Here is a 20,589-nt window from a genome sequence, read left to right as displayed (position 1 = left end):
AATTTACACGGTATTGTAGAGCGAGCGTTAGCGAGTGAAGGCGGGTTAGAGCCCCGCAGGGAACGTTGTTTTCTGTCTTTATTACTGCTCAATGGTAAGGGGGACCAGTAATATAAAACCTTGCCACATAAAATACAGGTGTATTATTTGTATTTAGTTCTATCGCTTACAGTATTTTTTCTTTATAAATATGTCTTTTCATGCAAAGTATTGAACTTTACCTGTAAATCTTCCAAAATGTGATGCCCCAAGTAAACCAACACCAAGTACGAATACCTCTGTAATAACCTTGGGGCAGAATACGTAAATACTAGTTTCCACTCTCATTTCTATATTTCCTAGTAAATACGCATCTCAGATATCACGTACATCATATTTCAATTATGTCCACAATACTCTATAAGAATATTATTAAATATTTCGGACAATGTTTAACAGAAGGGTATTCTTTCTAAAAAAATGTTATAATTTCGGTTGTTTCTGTTCACATTAAGTTAGTTTAGGTTACTTGAAATTAGATTATATTAGTGTCGGGATCCAGCATATTTTCCGAAAGTGATAGCATTTTCCTTATTATTATTATTAATAGGTTAGTTCAGGTTAGTATTGTATTGGTTAGGTTATGCTAGGTCTAAGTACTTGCATCTTCAATTTCCCCCTTAAATTTTGCATTTTTTACGCCTTTTGGACACCGTCTGCTAAACATTTACCGAAAGTTCTTACGTAAATCTTACAAAGTTATTAATACATATAGCACATGTGCAGTTTGCATTACATATTATTGTTATGGACGAATGAGATATAAAATGCCAGATAACCTAGATCGTTGTAAATACAGATAATAGGCATGAGAAGAGGTGGAGTAAGGTGAAAATTAATGAATCGACATTGAAGGATCCTGAACCAACTCTGGATCTGGCATATATTCCGAAGTTGGGCGTCCGCTTTCGCCACGTATTTTCGCTGTTATCTCCTTTCCACACTTTCTGCAATTTGTTATTAGGTTCATTAATCCGTGCTCTTCACAAACTTTTAAAAGATTTTGCTCGTTATCAACGTATTGCTTCACAAATGTTAAAACTGTTAGTTAATTCCCCTTGTACATTCGCCATGTTGATAACATAAATGCTCGTTTCTTTCCCACAATGCAACTGTTCAGTTACCTTGCGCCAAGTAGTTCCATCCGCTCACCGTGTAGTGCCATGTTTATAACCGCTTATATATAAGAAATAAACAGATTTTTCGAGACTCTCATATATTATCAAGCACACAAATGATCAAAGTATCCATATCTTTCCTGTAAATTTTAAAAATTTTGCTGGAAACGGACGCCCAACTTTGGAATTTAACCCCTGGATCTTTATAGTAAATTTCCATTTTGCACTGTATATGATTCTTCTTATTATTCTTATTATTGAAGCCCATATTATGATCACGCAAACTGTAGAAGGATTTTGCAAGAGCTTACTACGAATTTATTAACAATAATTTCGAGTGAATGCCTTGAATTTCATTTATACAACGTTGGATATTGTCACGTGGCCCGGCGAGAAATATTCGGAACAATGAGAAGGGTTGTTAAAGTAAAAAATATTTGAATGAAATACTAACCTGATTCGTAAATATATATTTATAATTTATATACTCAGATATGAGAGAGGCCTGGGATTGTACGCTTTATAGCGTAAACAGTATTGCCAGACTGATCAATTATCTTGTCTTGTCTTCTCTCTCTCAATGTTTTGATGCTGCAGGAACTCGTCAGCTGAGCAATACAGACGGTTAAATGGGTATCTATACGTGTAGAAAGGAATGGTCCAGGATCAATTTGGGAACAAAATAAATAAACACAATCAAAACAATCACTTCATGTGGAACACTAACTATGTCGAAGAAACTATATATTACAAACTGCTAGGAATAACAAGAGCACTGCACTGTTGATCACTTTGACACCATTACAAGTCGTAGTTGTTCACTATGTAATATTGAAGCAGATGATAAAGAACAAGGTGGTTTTTGTTAGCTAGTAAGAAAGACACTGTTACGGGGCTAGTGAAATAAACAGAATGAATGACTGTGTTGAGTATCGGACGGTAACCAGGCGTTAGAAAGCACTGAAAGGTCAGGTGGTCAATAGAACCTTCATTTTCTGCACAATAAGACAAACGTGATAAGACAAACGTGACAAACGCTGCTGCTGTTTATATTGCTGTATGGGAGTCTGAGCAGTATGTAGACGAAGGCGAGAATATAAACAATGATATTTTTTTGTCCAATTATGAGGGGCCTCCCATTTTCTCGTGGTGGGAGTCGGTTCAAGTTGCCAATAATAAATTTCTGGTCCTGTTCGTTGTTGTTGTTGGTAGGTTCGCCATTCCGTTTGCCGTTTCTGGAGCAGCATCTCGGCGAAAGAAGATCCTGGGAGCCGGAGATCAATCGGTGTGCCATGCTGTGTTGCATATCTGCTCAGGATATCGCTAACTTCGTTCCCTGGGATGTCGCAGTGTGAGGGCGTATGAATTAACCCTTTCCGGATCCTGGCTTTTTGGGCCATTTTTTAGACTTTCAGTCAAGCAGCTACTGTATCGTCACTATTTATCCTAGGATCATGGTTCATACCTCATTCTCTTCAGAATAGAGCTGGCTTTCAAATGGTACAACTTGCGTGCTCATACCATATACCAGAAGCGGGAAAAAAATGTCAAAGTGAAAATTTCGGAGGGAAAATTTTTTTCTCGAACTTTGGCCCCCCCTGGACCCCCCCTCTGTGATAGTAGCCATCTAAAAAAATCTGATAAAAAGCACATAGTATACTGAATGTGTGTGCCAGATTTCAAGTTTCTATCTTGAATAGTAAGGGCGGGAGAATTTTTATCAAAAATTCCCACAGTGCCCCAAAGTACCATAAAACACTATGATCTCAGGGAAAAAAATTCTGAGACATCCCTAATTACCCTAGGGTCATGTTTCGCCCATCATTCTCTTCAGAATAGAACTGCCTTTCAGGTGGTACCATTCATATGTCTCCATCATGTATCTAAGGCGGGAAATTCCTGAAAAAGGGATTTTTTGGGGCAAAATTTCCCGTTTTTCAACTTTTGCCCCTCTGGACCCCCCCTGTTCTTACGCAGAAATCGGAAAAAAATTTCTGGTAAATACTACTCGGTGGACTGAATGTTTGTGCAAAATTTCAATCTTCTACGTGAAAAAATAGGCCCGCCAGAAAAAATTTCTTTACCATGCCCCACTTTTACCCTATACAGAAGTATATTTGGATAAAAATTCACTGAGACGGCCCTAATTACCCTAGAATAATATTTCGACCGTCGTTCTTTTCAGAATGGAACGGTCTTTCAGACGGTATGACTCGCGTGGTCCTATCATGTTTTTTTGGCGGGAAAATTAGGAAATACGGGATTTTTGGAGTAAAAAATCCCTTTTTTACCCTTTTGCCCCTCTGATTCCCCCCCTGTTTTAGCACTGACATCGGAACAAAAAATCTGGTAAATAGTACTCGGTGGACTGAATGTTAGTGCAAAATTTCAATCTTCTACGTTCAAAAATAAGCCCGCCAAAAAATATATATATACCGACAATGCCCCATATTTCCCTATATAGAAGTATATTTTTCAAAAAATCCCTGAGACGTCCCTAATTACCCTAGAATAATAATTCGACCGTCATTCTCTTTACAATGGAACGGCCTTTCAGACGGTATGACTCACGTGGTCCTATCATGTATGTGAGGCGGAGAAATGACGAGAAACGGGATTTTGGGTGTAAAAAATCCCTGTTTTTACCCCTTTTCCCCTCTATTTCCCCCTCTGTTTTAGCACTGACATCGGAACAAAAAATCTGTTAAATACTACTCGGTGGACTGAATGTTTGTGCAAAATTTCAATCTTCTACGTAGAAAAATAAGCCCGCCAAAAAATATTGAACATAGGCTTAAAAAATGAGAAGAGAAATTTTTGACTTATGACGTCATCACCACCTATGTCTGGACGCAGGACGGTCTGAAACCATATGTAATGTCTTCTACAAGGACTCTAGACTTGGAAAACAAAAAAACCCGGACGAAAAAGCTCAAATAGAAGAGAAATAACGCAATGTACCATGAAAAGTGCATATGGTACAAATTGTACCATAGGATCCCGAAAGGGTTAACGTAACCACTTGATGATTGTCATGTAATATTCGAAGCTGTTGGCGAATATTGATATGTAACCTTGTATTGGCAGATGCCCATGGGGTTCTACATATTCCTTGTAACTCACTAAGGCTATCACTACAAATACCCACGATAGGTAGTTTTCGTTGTAGGGCGACTTTCAATGCCGTGCGAATTGCCCAGCTTTCTGCTAAATAGATGGATGTATTCGGTGGAAGTCTGTGAGTTTCTGCGTAATTAAGCGCTGGTATATAAATTCCTGCTCCAACCACAGATCCATGTTCGGTATGCTGTTTAGAAGCATCCGTGTAAATTAAAACGGTATTGGAGTGATGAGATTGAATGTGGTGTTCCCAGAGATGGCGCACTATCTGAGGCTGATTGGAGCGAAGACGTTTGAAAGGGACCACCGGTTGCTCAAGTGTGGGAGAATGTAGAAGAGTATTATATTGTGCAGTATAACATGGTAGCTTCGGTCCTCGATGCAATTGATTGAGCCTTTTATGAATACTAACGAATGCTCGATATATCCAAGATAGCTGTTTATAATATGGAAGTCTGGTATGAAGGTTGCTATTGTATAGGAATTGTAATTTCGGTAATAATAGGGATGAGGTGCAGCATATGCGTTGCAGGAGGCATTTTTAGCCACAAAATATGTTTTCACTGGGAAAGGAATTATTCGTTTCTTCTAAAAGTGCGGAGGAAGGTGCCGTCTTAGGTTGTCGGAATATAATTCGCTGTGTTGTGGCTTGAAGACGGATGTGATGTTCGCTGATCCGTTTGGGTAGTGGAGAGAGTAATATTCCGCCATATTGAAGTTTTGCATCCGCACATTGAGTACTGACTTGTTGCAAGGAGGATATATCTGTTCCCCACCCCTTGTGGCTGATGCAAGACAGCAACTTAACATAAGGTTGGGCTTTAAGTGCTATTGTTTTGAGATGATGCTTCCAATTTAGTTTTGAATCGAGATGAAAACCAAGATATTGTAAAGTAGGTGTAACTGGTAAAGGAGTGTTATTTACCGTGAGATGAATTGGAGGTTGAAAACGTTTCCGGGTGAAGAGAGTGCAAAAAGATTTCGCCCAGTTGACTGACATGCCATTTTCAGAGGTCCAGGAGTGAAGTTCTAGGAGAGCGTCGTGCAATATGCGTATCCCGTCCACTATGGTGGAAGTTTTGAGATATAACAACATGTCATCACAGTATTGTTGAATACGAACCAGTTTTCTAAGTCGTTGATGGAGAGAGAGTGTGTATATGTTAAATAAATTGGGACAGAGACTAGACCCTTGAGGAATACCCAATGATGTTGAATGATAAGAAGAATATCTGTTATGGTATTTAATGTAGATGCGACGCTGTGCCAACCAATTATGAGTATATCGGAGAAAAGGTGTAGGAAGTTGGAGTTGTGCCATGTGAGTGATGAGGCGATCGAGAATGATGCAGTCATATGCATGTTCCAGATCCAATTTAACAGCAATCAAATACTGTCGATGTTGCAATGTGTTCCAGATATCGAGAAGAAGAGCAGCAACCGAGTCCAAAGATGACATGCCTTTCCGGTAACCAGTTAATGTGGGTGGGAAGACTGAAAAATATTCCAAGTGCCAGTTCAATTTAGAGAGGATGATCTTCTCAAAAACTTTCACGACGCATGAAATAAGAGTAATCGGACGATAACTCTGAGCCAACCCGATAGGTTTGTGTGGTTTAAGTGGAGGGACTACCGCTAAATCTTTCCATGAAGATGGAATGTGTCCTGTCCTCCATATCTGAGAGTAGATTTGAAGAAGTACGGATCGACCATATGGAGATAGGTCGTACAAGTGTCGATATATAATCTGATCTCTCCCAGGAGCTGTGGATCACCGAGCAGTTAACACCAGATTCAGTTCTTGGATGGTGATATTCTTTTAGATTGGTGAATCACACTCCGGATCAAGAAGAGGTTGTATAGTTCGTCTGTCATTCAGTGGTTCTGGAGGCGTGAGAAGGCGATGAAATTCATCAATCCAAGGCGGTAGACTGTCAGTAGGAACTGCGCGTGGAGGAGATCCTGTAATTTGGTTCCGTATAAATGTCCAGATAGAAGACGAAGTAGCCTGTGGGTGGAGCGTGGCACAAAATAGTTGCCAGTGTTGTTTGCGACGTTGCTGGATGTATCGTTTATACATCGCATGGGACTGGCGATAGAGTACACATGTTTGTTGACTCTTTTCTTTAAAAAATGCCTTTTGCTTCTGTTTACTATCGTTTAGGAGTTGTTGGCAACGTCTGTTCCACCAAGGAAAATGGGAACGGGATGCTTGGGTTCGAGTCTGGCCAGGAATTTGAGAAGTAGATGTGGAGGCTCCTGATGCTGCTGCTTCAATAATATGTATGAAAGAAAAGGTGTCGATAGAAGTGACTTGTACTGAAAAATACCGGAAAAGTTCGTCGGTCGAATTCTGGTATGTTGTACGATTGTATGATTGAGGAATGCGAGAAACGGTTGGAGCATAGGGCGAAAGGTGAGCCTTGGGTGTTCTCGGAAAAGTAACTCCTTCAAATGTAGTTATAATAGGAAAATGATCGCTGCCACCTGTATATCCATAGACACTCTAACTATGGTTTGCAAACAGAGCAGAACTGAGGATGTTGATGTCAGGCGCACTGGGATAACCATTGAGGTTCGGGAGGCGAGAAGCAGTCCCATCATTTGCAATGAGGTGAGTTGTATGGTCCATTGCAGCGAGAAGGTTCCGGGCAGCTACGTTGGTGTAACGATTGCCCCATTTTACACTTTTACAGTTCGGATCACCCGCAATAACACAGGGACCTTGGATTGAAGTAAATAATTGTTGCCAGTAATGAGTTGTAGGAGGGCTGTCTGGTGGGGCGTAGATGTTGATAAAGGTGAGTCCAGCACACAGCACTCCGAGCACTTGTATTTTTGTTGACCCGGTTGGTGGAAGTGTTGAGATAACACGAGCCGGTAAGGATGTGTGGATACCCAAGGCGATCCCTCCGTAGTGGTCATCCCGAGGACGGTGATAAACTCGGTATCCAGGAATTCTTAAGTTGTCTTCAAGGCGGGTCCAGTTTTCTTGTAACAGTATGATAGCCGGAGTAAAAAAGCGGCATATTTGCGATAAAAAACACCTCCTTGCCACGAAATTGTTGGAGATTCCATTGTATTATTCTTAACTGCTGCAACTGAGTCATTCTTGGATATGTTCCAGAAAGCGAATAATTCGTAGTAGTAACGCCTGTAAATCTAATGCGGTAAGTGGCTGGGTGTCGGACTGAAGTTTGGGAGTTAACTGATGCAATTCCTGTAATAGTTCCTGTTTCTTGGCATGACTAGTATCACGTTCTTGCTTCCAAATTGGCTTCGAAGAGCCGGTGTACAAGGTATCTCCTCTGAACATGCGAGTCCGTCTAACCGAAGAGGATCCTGGAGAACCTATTAAGGCACGTTCTTCTGAGGAAGAGTAATTGGTCGAGGTTGGAATAAATGATTGTTTCTGTGAAGCCGATTGGATAGAATCATGTCCAGTAGGTCGTCGTCGTTTTGCAGAAAGAATGTGACGATGTTCATCGTGGAGTTCTATTTCTTTACGAGAGGGAGGTCGTTGGGGTTTGGGAGAAAAGTGGTACGAAAGGGTGTTCACTTTCGTGGAAGAGGAAGGAATAGGCTGGCGCTCAGGCGTGAGCTGCTGAGGTAGTGCAAGGAGTGGGGAGTAGAAATTAGAGTTAGGTACACCCAAGGAAGGGCTAGGAGATGAGCGCTGCAATGGAAGTACTCGTTTTCGCGCTTAGTTATAAGATAATTTTTCCAATACCATGAGTTGATTAATTCGCTCATGTCGTTTCCGGGCCGTGCAGGTGCGTTCAGTGGCTGCATGCGGTCCGTGACAATTGATGCAGCAAAGTGGCTTGACGCAAGTGTTAGTATCATGTGAATCTCCACATTTAGCGCATATTGTTTGTTTGGAGCGGCACCCAACTTTACAGTGTCCCAGGCGGAAACACTCCCCCAGCACTGTTTGACTGAGGGGATATACGTTGCTACTCGGAATTTCGCATAGTAGAGCGAGCATTCCTCTGGCAGAGTTTAAGAGGCAAAAGTAAGTACCACTGTGGTGGTGGGGACGAACTCATTATCATGCCGGCGATAAATGCGGCGGATATGCGTTATTTCTGCCCTACTTTTTATATCTGTTTTGAGTTCAGCATCCGTTATGTCAGTATCTACTCCTGTGATCACGCCAACGGAATGTGTGGCGTAGGTTGGTATCTATGCTTTTCATCCGTTTTCTCGTAGAATCGGGTTAGTCAGAAAGTCATTAGCTTGCTGTCCGGTATAAAAAAGCACTTTAATCAGATTTCGTCCCGTAGGTTGAAAAGATTTTATTCCTGGAACCTTATTGTGAAATAGTAGTCTACCAAGACTGAAGGGGTGTTTGCGCCCAATATTTGGATTGGTATTAGAAGAAGGATCAGATGTCACGTGCACTACGAAATCTGGAAAGTGATGGTTTTGGTAAAGATTCACGGGTGGTATAGTTTCAACGGTGACCTCTAGGGATTGCAGAATCAGCAAATGTAGTGTCTGTGGGAGGGTCCGTGACCATGGAATGTGCAGGAGGAGGGTCTCCTCCCGATTGTTCAGCCATGATTAACACTTCCCTATATCATATAATGCGTAATATGAATTATATGAATCACTGTCACTAGTAGAACAAATTAAGGAAACACGTCAATTAATAACACTCAGCACTTCACTCGCGATTATGTAGTCACTCGACTACACAGTACCACGCGCGAAACCGTATTCGTCTAGTCTTCACTTTACTTGTCTTGTCTTGTCTTATGACTATTATCAGACAAATAGGTGGGTGCACCAGCTTATTAGTCATGTGTGCTGGAAACGCTAAATTGTCAAATTTGTACCCCAAACAGAGGATTTATGATTCAAAAACAAAATAGAATAAAATACAGGACACAATCGGGAAGAAATGACACAAGTCAGGAAAATAGTCAAAGTTAGGGAAAGGTCAAAATCGGGAAAGAAGTTCAGACAGGGAAAGAAGGCGAAGAGCCAAGATGAACAAGGCAAAAATTAAGGCTAAATGGGTAGTGTAAAATGAAAAAAAGAAAGCGTATAAAAAGAAGGGAATGTATGTACGTGTAAATGTAACAGAAAGTGTAAGTGTAGTGTAGGTGTATAGCAAGTCCCACTTAGCCGTCTTCCTCACGGAGCACCACAAGACACGAGGCACCTACTGCAACAGCCTTGCCGAACTCCCACTTTACTTCATTGTTTATTTATAGAAACGTCACAAAAGTGGCGCCAAAGAATGTTGTCGCTGTCTTGAAAAAGATTTATCGGCAATTTACAAAGGTAATTAAACATGTAAAATATAATGCTTTGATTAGAGGGGAAATGATAAAAAGTTATAAGATGAGTACTATGGTATATGACATGTACAAAGTAATAAGTATGATAAAGGAAAAAAATACGTGAAAAAGGTAATGTCACAATCGGGAAAAAATCGAATCAGGAGAGAAGTATGACACAATAGGGTAAAGGTAAAAATCGGAAGAGAAGTTCGAACAGTTAAAGAGGCCTGAAGAAAAAGATGGGCAGGGCAAAAGGTGAATGGTGGGAGTGTAAAACGAATGGAAAAAAGTGTTGAATAAAGAAGGGAATGTATGAACGTGTAAATGGAGAAAAAGAGTGTAATTCAAGGATCTTTTAAATAAGAGTCGGTCCATATGTATCTTCATCGTATTAAATCGGTGAAGCCAAAAAGCAACCGAGCATCGGCACGTCTGATTTTCTACTCTAGTTTCTACCATTGTCTGATTGGCTACTTTCGTTTCCGCCATGATTGTTGGCTCAAAACATTGCGAACCTATTGGGCTGAGTGGGCAGAGTAGGGGTGGCGAAACTCTGACGTATGGCTTCAAGATTTTGTCGTAAGGGCAGTTCCTCTATTTTATAAGATCCTTCGTGTAAGTATTGTGTATATATATAGAAAGGCCCAATCAACTCTCTTCCTCACAGAGCACACAAAAAACGATGCACTCGCCGTAACGGCCACTGTCGAACTCCGACAGAAAAGTTGGAAAAGCAAAAAACTCAAAGATAAAGAAAGACAAGAAAGCCCCGGAGAGAGCAGTAGATATATAGTGGCGGCTTTTCAGTGTAAATCCAGGGGGAATTTTGCATTATTAAGGGGGAAATGGTTATAACAAGCAGTCCAGATTCCATTATCATTTTCATTTGAAATAAAAGCTACACCTTCAAAACATAAATTTGAATTTTAATTGCTTCAAAGCAAATTTTATAAAGAACGTTTCCCATGATTAGGTGATCCTTTGGAGGTAGACAGTCCCCATGAACCTTATCTGCCGCCACTGGGCGTGTTTATATAATTAAATTATATGAATGCAAAATACATTTAATATAACATTTTAATAAACTTTTCATCAACGCTGGTCACTCCTTCACCAACAAAGGAATTTATATTGTCACGTCATCTGCTCAACCTTCTCACTGTCATATTCTCGTTACTAATCATCCAAAACAACGAGTTTGTTACGGTAAAGAATGGCAGTCCGATTTTAAGAACAATCTTATTGTGTGAAGAATTCAACATACTGTTTTCACGCTTAAGCGTTTTCTTAATTTTGTTTTTATTCTATTCCCAGCTGAAAATACTTTTTGCACTGTGGCACTTGAATGGGGAAGACTTAATAGGCACCAGATAAACTTTGATAATATAGGAAATACTGGCTTTGAATCAGCATACATTTTTTCTTACTTCATCACAAAGTCTGTTATTGTACTTCTGCTATCACAAGGAATGTCTGCGTTACGCAGAAATCGCCAATCTATGTCACTTTATTCAATTTCATCATCCTTCAGTAAGCGAGGGAAAAGGGAAGCAAGTGGAGCAATAGATCGAACCTCTTGAATTTTACTGTGATCCAACACCTGCAATGACTTAATAAATGAGTCATCGATTAAGAAACGAGCCAAAGTTTGATGAACTCAATCGATATAGAAGTCAAGATACCGTAATTTAAATGTTTTTGTGTGTTCACCTAGAAGATAGTTGTACTTTGCCCCAAATTCATTTCTTTTATAGGAAAGAAATCCGTAGATCTCGATAGTCAATATTTGCAATTTCTACAGACTTGAGGACATAAATTTCAACATAACATGTAACCATACGGTTTAGCTGACCGAATATTAATGAAGAAACAGGTCCTATCCAGGGGAATTTAGGGGGCGCCCCTCCTAAATTTTCGCTAGCCTCCCCTAAAATTTTCACGGTAGGCTTGCAAATGCACTACAATATGGTGATGAACTATAAATGGTTGGATCGGGCCCCCCTATCTTCAGCCGGGAACCCCCTACATTTTTGGGCTGGCTACCGGCCTGTGAAGAAATTTTTTTATTTTTAAGTGAACCTCGTATAAAAGCACTCGTAGAAGTTTTTCTCTCAGAAAACAGACGAATATGCATATGTGTGTGTGCGTAGCGTCTGCGACGGAGATCTTGGTGATCCTTTCGTCTCCCCAAATAAGGTGCTAAAATTCAGCTCAGGAAACAAACTTCGTCTCTAAAAATTCCTGCCTATGGGTTGCCATAGCAATTTTTAACTTTGACATCACCAGACTTCATCGTGAGCCGATCGACTGCGTAGGAACGAGAGGAGACAGGGAGAATAGTTAAGTTAGTCTGACAAGTGTTTCTGATATGACAACAGCGAGTTACCATGGAAGCTGTTTTGGACGAGTAAACACACAACACTGAGTGTATTATTATTCATTTTCTTACGTTGTTAAGTGCAACGCTATAACGCATTAAAAGTGCGTTGATAACAATGAAAATGTGGTCTTAATAAGAAAACTCGAGATCTTAAATCATGTTAACTTTAAAATCGTCTTGATGATGAGAAGCAGTGGAGCAGTAAAAAGCGTCCTCCTGTCCATCGCAAAGAAGATAGAATGACAACAAGGGAATTCACCCCCAACCTTCAGGACATCTCCCCTGGAATCACCAAAAATGACTTTCCCTCAGCACCAAAGCGAGTGAAAAGTGATAGTGCAAAATTGTGAAATCCAACGATGTAACGGAACACAGCCGGAAACCCGCGACTTCCACGCTTACAGTAATAATTAAAGAACCGAGTGTTAAATTCTATTATCATATTCAATTACTCAAATTAAAGTGCCAAATGTAAAGTAGTATATGTTTGTGCAGTTTTAGTGTTGTTAATTAAAGTGAAAAGTGAAATCTTGCGTACACTTTACCAAAATAATTATCATGGTATATATTTGCATTTGCTATTCTTAAGAATTAACCTAATTTACTTTTCTTTCTAGCAGAAATAACCAGTGCCTGTGCAATATAATAATTTCACATTATTAAATTGCATCGGCATTGAGAATACAATTAGAATCAGCTTCTGTGTCGATTTCCCAGAACGTTCTGACCCGAACTCTGTAGCGTGTTGTCCAGTGGCTATATGGTCGGCTTTGGTAGATGATCCAAACCGTTATTAAAGTTTAAGGGAGACGTATAAATCGTAGAGGATCAAATCCCGGACCATTATAAATCCCCAAACCCACCTAGGGATCTGTAGGTCACGAACCACGTATTGTTATAAAATGGCGCCCTATACCTAAGGAACGTTTGGTAAAATGGCATAAAGGCGACGCCAATTGTATTTTTTTATTAAGATAAATTTGTAGTGCATTTTCAGTACTATTTTGTTTTTCTGGCATTAGTAAATTAATCATCATGTCCGTAAATAGAGAAATAATACCTGTTTTATACGAAATGCGGAAAATATGGAAAGAAACAGAGTATTTAATAGTAGAAACTCAGTTCGGATATAGAAAAAAAACATTTACATTGTTAGAAGTAGTGCTCTCAACGGGTCGGGTTGAAGACCGACCCGACCCGACCCGTGAACCGAATTGACTGACCCACCCGATGACCCGACCCGACCCGACTGACCCGAACCGTGATCCGATCTGATTGACCTGACCCGATAACCCGACCCGAGCTGACCCGGTTGACCCGACCTGACAACCGGACCCGAATAACCCGACCCGAGCTGACCCGATTGACCCGACCCGAGCTGACCCGATTGACCCGACCCGACAACCCGACCCGAGTAGCCTGACCCGACAACCCGACCCGAACTGACCCGACCCGACAACCCGACCCGAGTAGCCTGACCCGACAACCCGACCCGAACTGACCCGAGTCGACAACCCGACCCGTACCGACCCGTAACCCGACCTGTTTGAGAGCACTATGGTCACGACACTGGGTGAAAGCCAAAATGCACTCACATTGAGAAACTAGTTTTAAAAGCATAATTTTAGAAAATAAAGCATAAAACATAATATAAAATATATTAGCACAATTCTTGGAAAATTCTCTTTAACTGAAAGTTTAACATACTTTGTTAATATTTTTTAAAGCCAATATTTACAATGCAAAATCATTGAGAACATAACAATGCAACAATGAAAAGCTTATTTTCATTTCTGTAAACTTTTCGGTGTAATCCTTTGATGTGGAAAAAAGAAAAAAGAAAAAGAAGAAATTTTTCCGCCAACAATGAATAGTATGCAAGAACTCCATACTATATTGTTACAGTGACGACGCCAGCTTTAAGTTCTTAGGGGGGCAAAGGAGGTGCAGATACATTTTCGGGGGGCGGCTATTTGCCATACGAAAAATGACATATTTATTACGTTTGACTTATTTTACATTACATTGTGTATTTCGTTGCTGTTTTTATGTTAGATCTATATGATTATAAATTAAACTTATTTCAAATAAAATTTGTAACTAACAAATAAGTAACGACTGCACATGAAATATTTTTCAATGAAACTTTTGAAGCCTAAACATAAATTGGATTACTTTCGCGTATGCTACAAGTAACACATTCGTCTATATGCTAGGTATCTCTTTCTCTCTCTCTCTCTCTCTCTCTCTCTGTACAAATATAAATTTTCATATTAATAGAATAGTGAAATTTTTATTGTTTCTCAGGCCTCTGAAGTGATTATGTGTGCCCAAACAGATAATTTCACGAACATCCAGATCCTCACTGTTATAACATTTTTGTTCAACCAAGGAAAGTCACCGAAGTAAATTAATTAGGAAATCAGTGAAACACCACGGGACTCTCCTCCGTTATATATAGTGGTGAAGAAGTAAGTGGCTTAGTATAAACGTAGCAATTTCGCAACAAATTATGCTTTACATCCAGGATGATTAAAAGCAATGACTCTTCCTGAAATCATGGATGCAATTTGTGACATTATTCTTGAAAATTGCAGCATTTCAGCCAGTGGTGGATATAGCCCGGGGCCGGAGGGCCTAGGCCACCCCAGTTTTTGTGTGACAAAAATAATTTAAGCTATTTATATTTATTATAGTCTGAGGTCTGCACCCCGCTTTCTCAGTTTTTACCTTCTCAGCAAAACTTGTGTCAGAGATTCTGGGCATTTCTTTGGAACTCGTCGGTAGCATAATTCAGAATGGCTTGGGTATGCGCAAGTTCTCGGCATAATGGGTTCCCAAAATATATTTCAGGAAAGTAAAAGGGTAACGGCATTAAGAGAAGTATTCTTCCAATTTGACCGTAATGCTGATCAATTTCGCTGACGAATAGTAACCATAGATGAAATATGGTTGTACCACTATGATCCTGAATCGGAACAAAAGTCAATGGAGTAGTAGCACTCATTTCTCCATCGCCCCAAGAAGTTCAAAACACAGAAGTAGGTTGAGAAACTGTTTGGAACATTCTTCTGGTATAAGTATGGAGTGGTAGACTACCTCTTCAATGGTCAGATATTTAATCCAGAATCTCTACATTACTTACAAAACTGAAAGAAAGATTCAAAGTTCAACGCTGCGGAAAATGAAAAGAAAGGAATTCTGTTCCTTCAGGAGAATACACCTGTCCATCAAGCCCCTGCGAACATAACTGACATTGCATAATCTAGGATTTCAATGTCTAGATCATCATTCTTATTCCGCAGATTTAGCTCCGTCTAACTATTACGTGTACTTATTTCCCAAACTTAAATAACACTTGAAAGACGCCATTTTAGATCTGATAGGAGTAGTGCTACGAACAGTGGTGCGAGGAAATCTAGATTTTTTTTTTAACTTTTCTGCAAAAGCTGGAGCACTGTACAAGGTAGTATATTGACTCTCGGGGGGAAGAGAAGAAGAAGTAAAACTTCACCAATCCACGTGCACTCCTGGGTTGGGCTACGAATTTTTCAGCAGTTCCTAGTCAATATGGTAGACGTCACGTCAGTACTTTGAAACAAAATACGTAAAGGAGCACTAGTATAAACCAATTACTAACTAAAGATCAGCACTCTGACAATACATTTTATTGGGAATCAATTTCATTCCATAATTTTGTTATTATCATTTGCAGGAAGGGAAAACACAACTCTTTTTATCTCCGTCAAAAAATTAAGCCCTGGTAGTTGCAAACTAAGCTGTTATAAGCACATCCTCTGAATATTGGAAGCCGAGAATAATGTTTCAGAAAAAAGAAGTTTTAAATAAAACAAAATATGAAACTGAAAACTTCAAACCTGGACAAATACAAACAAGTTACGTAACTGGTTTTACCTTTCTTTTGTTTCCAATCGAAGTTGATCCAATGAGAAGAAAACAAGTCGACCAAATCTACTATTGTTCGCTAGGCACAATTATTAAAAATCATAAGAAAGAAGTATAACTAAAATTTACCTCAAAGGGGGCTAAATTAGAAAACAGATAATGTGCGTGCATACCCAGACGCTCAAAGAAGAAAGCTTGAGGATTAATCTGCCACATAGTAAATTCATGGAAAGTAGACTACAATTTATCAATGAGATTGGTTATGATACTGATATATAATACTACATGAAGAATGTTTAAAGATTGTACGAGTCTGGGGGGCAGTCTAGGTGGCAGTCAGGGGGGCAGAAGTAGCTACTAGGGGGGGCTCGCCCCCCTTGCCCCCCTCTGGCGTCATCACTGTGTTGTTATGTTTACTTTTTGAACTTAAGCACTTTCTGTACTTTTTGGTGGCATCTTTTACTTTCCCTTTCTGTATATATGTACCTGTAAGGCGCACACAAATGATAGAAAAAATTTATTCGAGCAAAGCACATCTCTTTACAACGAATTAAGTAGAAAGTTCATTAAATATGAGAGAAACTAGTTGCAAAAAATATCAATAAATAGATCAAGAAATTTGAATATTTAATGTACATTTTCCGAACGTCGGTCAACCGAACGACCGCTTAACCGAACTGTGTACTCGCTCGCTTAAAGGATTTTTTTAAACGTTAATTTTGTGTACTGTGTGTATTGTTCATGCAAAATGCGTATGTAATATGTACATATTTTTGTTTAATAAACTGTACCACATACTATATATTCCTACTAAAGTTGCCTTTGTACGTTACTTTGTAATACCTAAAGAGATGCCTGTTTTTATTAATGAATTTACTGCACAGTACTTCTTTTTGGCAAATAAACATGTACAGTTCGATTATCCGAACAAACCAGTTTTCCGAACACCCATGTCCCCCAATTACTTCGGATAATCGACGCTCTACTGTATAATAAATATACATTATACACGATTAATGTAAAATAATCATTGAAATTAACAATAAAGCATAATTTAAAAAAAAGCATAATTAAACAAGAAATAAAGCATAATGTGGGTTGCTCTAACAATTAAGTTGTGTGGAGACGAGAAGAAAACGAAAGCTGATTCCTTTACGAATTTCGTTGATCTTCTTTGTGTCTACAAAAACGCATTCCTAGAAACCTACAAGCTAGGTATCATCTCTGTGATTATATCAGTTTCTAGTGCTACATGTGAAAGGTCATTCTCTTCTTTGAAAAGATTAAAGACTTGTATACGCAATTCAATAACTCATGATAGGTTGAAAAACTTAGTGTTACTGTATATTGAGAAGAAAATTGCTAAATCGTTAGACCTTTAACAAGTTGTGGATATGTTTGCTGCTGCCCACACGAATAGAAAGATCCTCTTCAAGTAGAGGCATGAACCTATAAGTTATTTTCTTTACCTGTAAAAGTGTATTTGCTTCCACTTAAGTCAACCAGCTACACATATTTTAAACGCCATGATTAAATAACTATTTACTTATATTAGAAATCAATTGCATTAATGAATCCTAGTTGTTTGAGGTACTAAATTCTTATATTTTCACTGTTTTCCAAAGAGTAAAATCATGAACAATAAAGATGGAAACATTCACCTTGAATACACACACACACACACACACACACATATATATATATATATATATATATATATATATATATATATATATATATATATATATATATATATATATATATGAGATGTCCCCCTCAAAATTCTCTTGGGCCCTTCATTGCCCCCCCCGAAAAAAACTCTAGCTACGCTACTGGACACCATGCACCAGAGATGAATTCTCTACCACTGAGCCACCGCGGCTCTGCTTGGGCTTGGTCGTCGATATCCAATATCTCTTTTGCCGTTGCTTAAACAACTTCTAGTTTTGTTCTAAATCCAGACTCCATATTGGCGTAGATATTAATATTACAGTCGATTGGTAAAATCAATCTTCCACATTTAAAAATTAAAGTACACACAAGTACAAAAATAAGCAATTATCATAAAAACACTAGCTGCAAGTGTTCAAAATAGATTTATGGTTTCTATACAATCAATTGAAAATTGCTATTTTTAATTAGGCAGCTAGTGAAAAACAGCAGCTTTCGACTCCAGCCGAGTTTAAACTCAACCTAAGCTCAGTTGACCAAAGTGAACTGACCCGACCCGACAACCCGACCCGAGTGACCCAACCAGAGCTGACCCGATTGACCCGACCCGACAACCCGACCCGAATAACCCAACCCGACAACCCGATTCGAGCTGACCCGAATAACCCGACCCGAATTGACCCGATTGACCCGACCCGAGCTGACCCGACTGACCCGACCCAAGTAGCCTGACCCGACAACCCGACCCGAGTTGACCTGATCAGACCCGACCGTAACCCGACCCGTTTGAGAGCACTAGTTAGAAGTCGAGAATGCTTTAAAGATAGGTCAGGAAGTGTGCGAAATTCGTAAAAGAGCTAAGCAGGAAATTGCAAAATCTCTTTTAGAAAGGAACATAGAATATAGGGCTGAAATTGAAGATAAAATTGTTTGCTAAAATGCGTGTATTACGTAAATCTGATCTCTATCAAAAAGTCAAAGATGAATGTGTTTTTTAATTTGATTGTGTTTCTTTGTCAGACATTAAATATAAGTTGAAAGTCCATTACGAAAATTTAGACATAGTAGGCAGTTCAAAAAAACGTTAGCTGAAAGGATATATAAAAGGCATTTAAAATATCAGAATGTTAGTTGTAATAAGGATTCCAGTGATGACCGGAAGGCGAATTGTAAAACTGTACCACCAAAACGGGTTAGGTTTACTGATTCTCCTGAAATTGTAACATTTGTGCATCCTTCTGTAAAAGTTAGTAATTTAGGAAATATTCAAAATCGCTAGAATTGGAAAAGCAAAACAGTACCATTGGAAATAAAATTTGCTAAAAATAATTTAGAATTTGTTAGACCTGAGTTTGAAGGTATTTTGTGGGGCATTGCCCCCGTAGCTCAAAAATCATATGCACGAGCAGTGAAAAATGAATGTGTTGAAAGTTGTACTATTTTGCCATGTGTTAGTTCTCAGTCATCACCTATTGTTTTAAATCGAGCCAACATTGTATTTCTTGACAATAATTTTGAACAGGTTGAAGAAATATCCGATAGTGAATTAAATGTAGAAAAAGAAATAATTCCTGATTTCTGTCATCTTAATGTTGAGTTAAACAAGGCCAAGGAGTTTGCTCTCTCTCTTTCGAATAGTGTTATTGTAGATAGGAGCAAAGCAAAAAAAAAAAGTAACGAACTCAACCCAGCTGTTAGAAAGGTTTCTCAATCGCAACCCCGAAACAGCGAGTTGGTCACGTCTACTGCAGCTGTATGTGTGAGTCAGCGGTCAGCTGCTTCCGCTATTGTTTGTTTGTTTTGTAAAGGAACGAAAAGCATTCATGGGTGCAATGCGTGCTTCACTACAAAAAGGTTTACGAGAGTAGTAATAAATTACGTTTAAAATGGAGGCGAGAGTAGCCCATTCACGCATCCTTGTAGTGCATTGTGTTTGTTACAGCAAAATGGCTTCTACGGCACCTTGCTATCCTGTAAATTAGAATGTGTTATATTCCACAAAACTTGTTTATTTTTTGTGGCTGTCACGGTTGTAGAGGTGCGTCAAGAGAAGAGTAGTTTTTAAAGCTGTGAGTTGAAAGTTAAAGAAATACGGATGAAACAAATGAGATGTGCTACTTTCTGCGTAGTCACTTGCACACAAATTGTGAATTTAGAAAATAGTAAAAATGGCATTATGCCTTGGCCTTATAATAGTAATAATAACTCAGTAACGTGGGAAAAGAAATTAAAAATCTGTCAAGAAAATCTCAGTAGGTTACGAAATGTTGTTTGTCAAATTGTAAGGAAATATAATTTACAAGCTCGTTATGGCAAAAAGCACCAGCAACATACAAAGAAAGTACATAAAGTCAGACAAAAATTAAAAAGAGTTAAACGTATGTTATATTGTCTTTCTAAATTTTCCAAGTTTGTTTCCAAATCTTCTTTGGGAAATAAATGTCACAGTCACACCAATGCTCAGACAAGTAGTCGTAACCGTAAAGTTGTTTTGTTGCACCATGATAACCAATATTCTGCAGGTATTTTTGAAAAAGGTCATCAAAATTTCAAATCGAATCATGCTAGCATCTTAGCAATTAACGATTTAGTAAAAGGATCAGGTGTTGACCACGCATAACCTGCAGTTAACAAAAATCACAAACCTTTTCAGGAAGAACGTGGTAATTGGGTGAATAAACCTCTTATGTTTAAGCGATTTGAAAGTGAACGTAATAGCAAAATTGAATGTCAATCATCAACTACTATCAGTGATATGCCATCAGCTGATCGAGATGCAGTAAAAAGGTCAAGCACACAGGTAAATGGAAAAATTTAGTGAAACGAAAAAGGCAATTTAGTGTTCAATCTGAATACAGTGAAATTGGTGCGTATAGAGAAACATCCCGAAAGAAAAGTAATCGCAAGTCAAGCAGTAAAAAGTTAGTCAATTTCTCGTGTAATGCAGTGATCATAATCATTGAGAAACCAACTCTGTGTTTAAAGCTACTGCTTCTTAAAGCAACCAGAATTGATGAAAACCACATAGTAGTTTATACATTCACATTAGTTGTTTATTGGCAAA

At 38.9% G+C, this 20,589-nt stretch overlaps 1 protein-coding gene across 4 annotated transcripts in view; it reads right to left on the bottom strand.

Moving 5' to 3' along the window:
• LOC145676337 (uncharacterized) overlaps nt 1-2,347 on the bottom strand; it is an 88,877-nt gene extending 86,530 nt beyond the window's left edge. The window contains exon 1 of one of the 4 annotated variants that reach the window (XM_081747179.1): nt 1,612-2,347. The gene's annotated coding sequence lies outside the window, so the exon portion shown is untranslated. Of the gene's footprint in view, nt 1-221; nt 786-818; nt 1,400-1,611 lie in introns of those variants that run through there. The other 3 variants (XM_081747183.1, XM_081747180.1, XM_081747181.1) reach the window with 3 other exon arrangements.
• Nucleotides 2,348-20,589: the final 18,242 nt, after the last annotated feature.

The sequence above is a fragment of the Thermobia domestica genome, assembly GCF_964235325.1.
Source record: "Thermobia domestica chromosome 7 unlocalized genomic scaffold, izTheDome1.hap1.1 SUPER_7_unloc_1, whole genome shotgun sequence".
Classification (NCBI taxonomy): Eukaryota; Metazoa; Arthropoda; class Insecta; order Zygentoma; family Lepismatidae; genus Thermobia; species Thermobia domestica.
The sequence above is the reverse complement of the archived record's forward strand: the minus strand, read 5'-3'. Positions and strand labels throughout refer to the sequence as shown.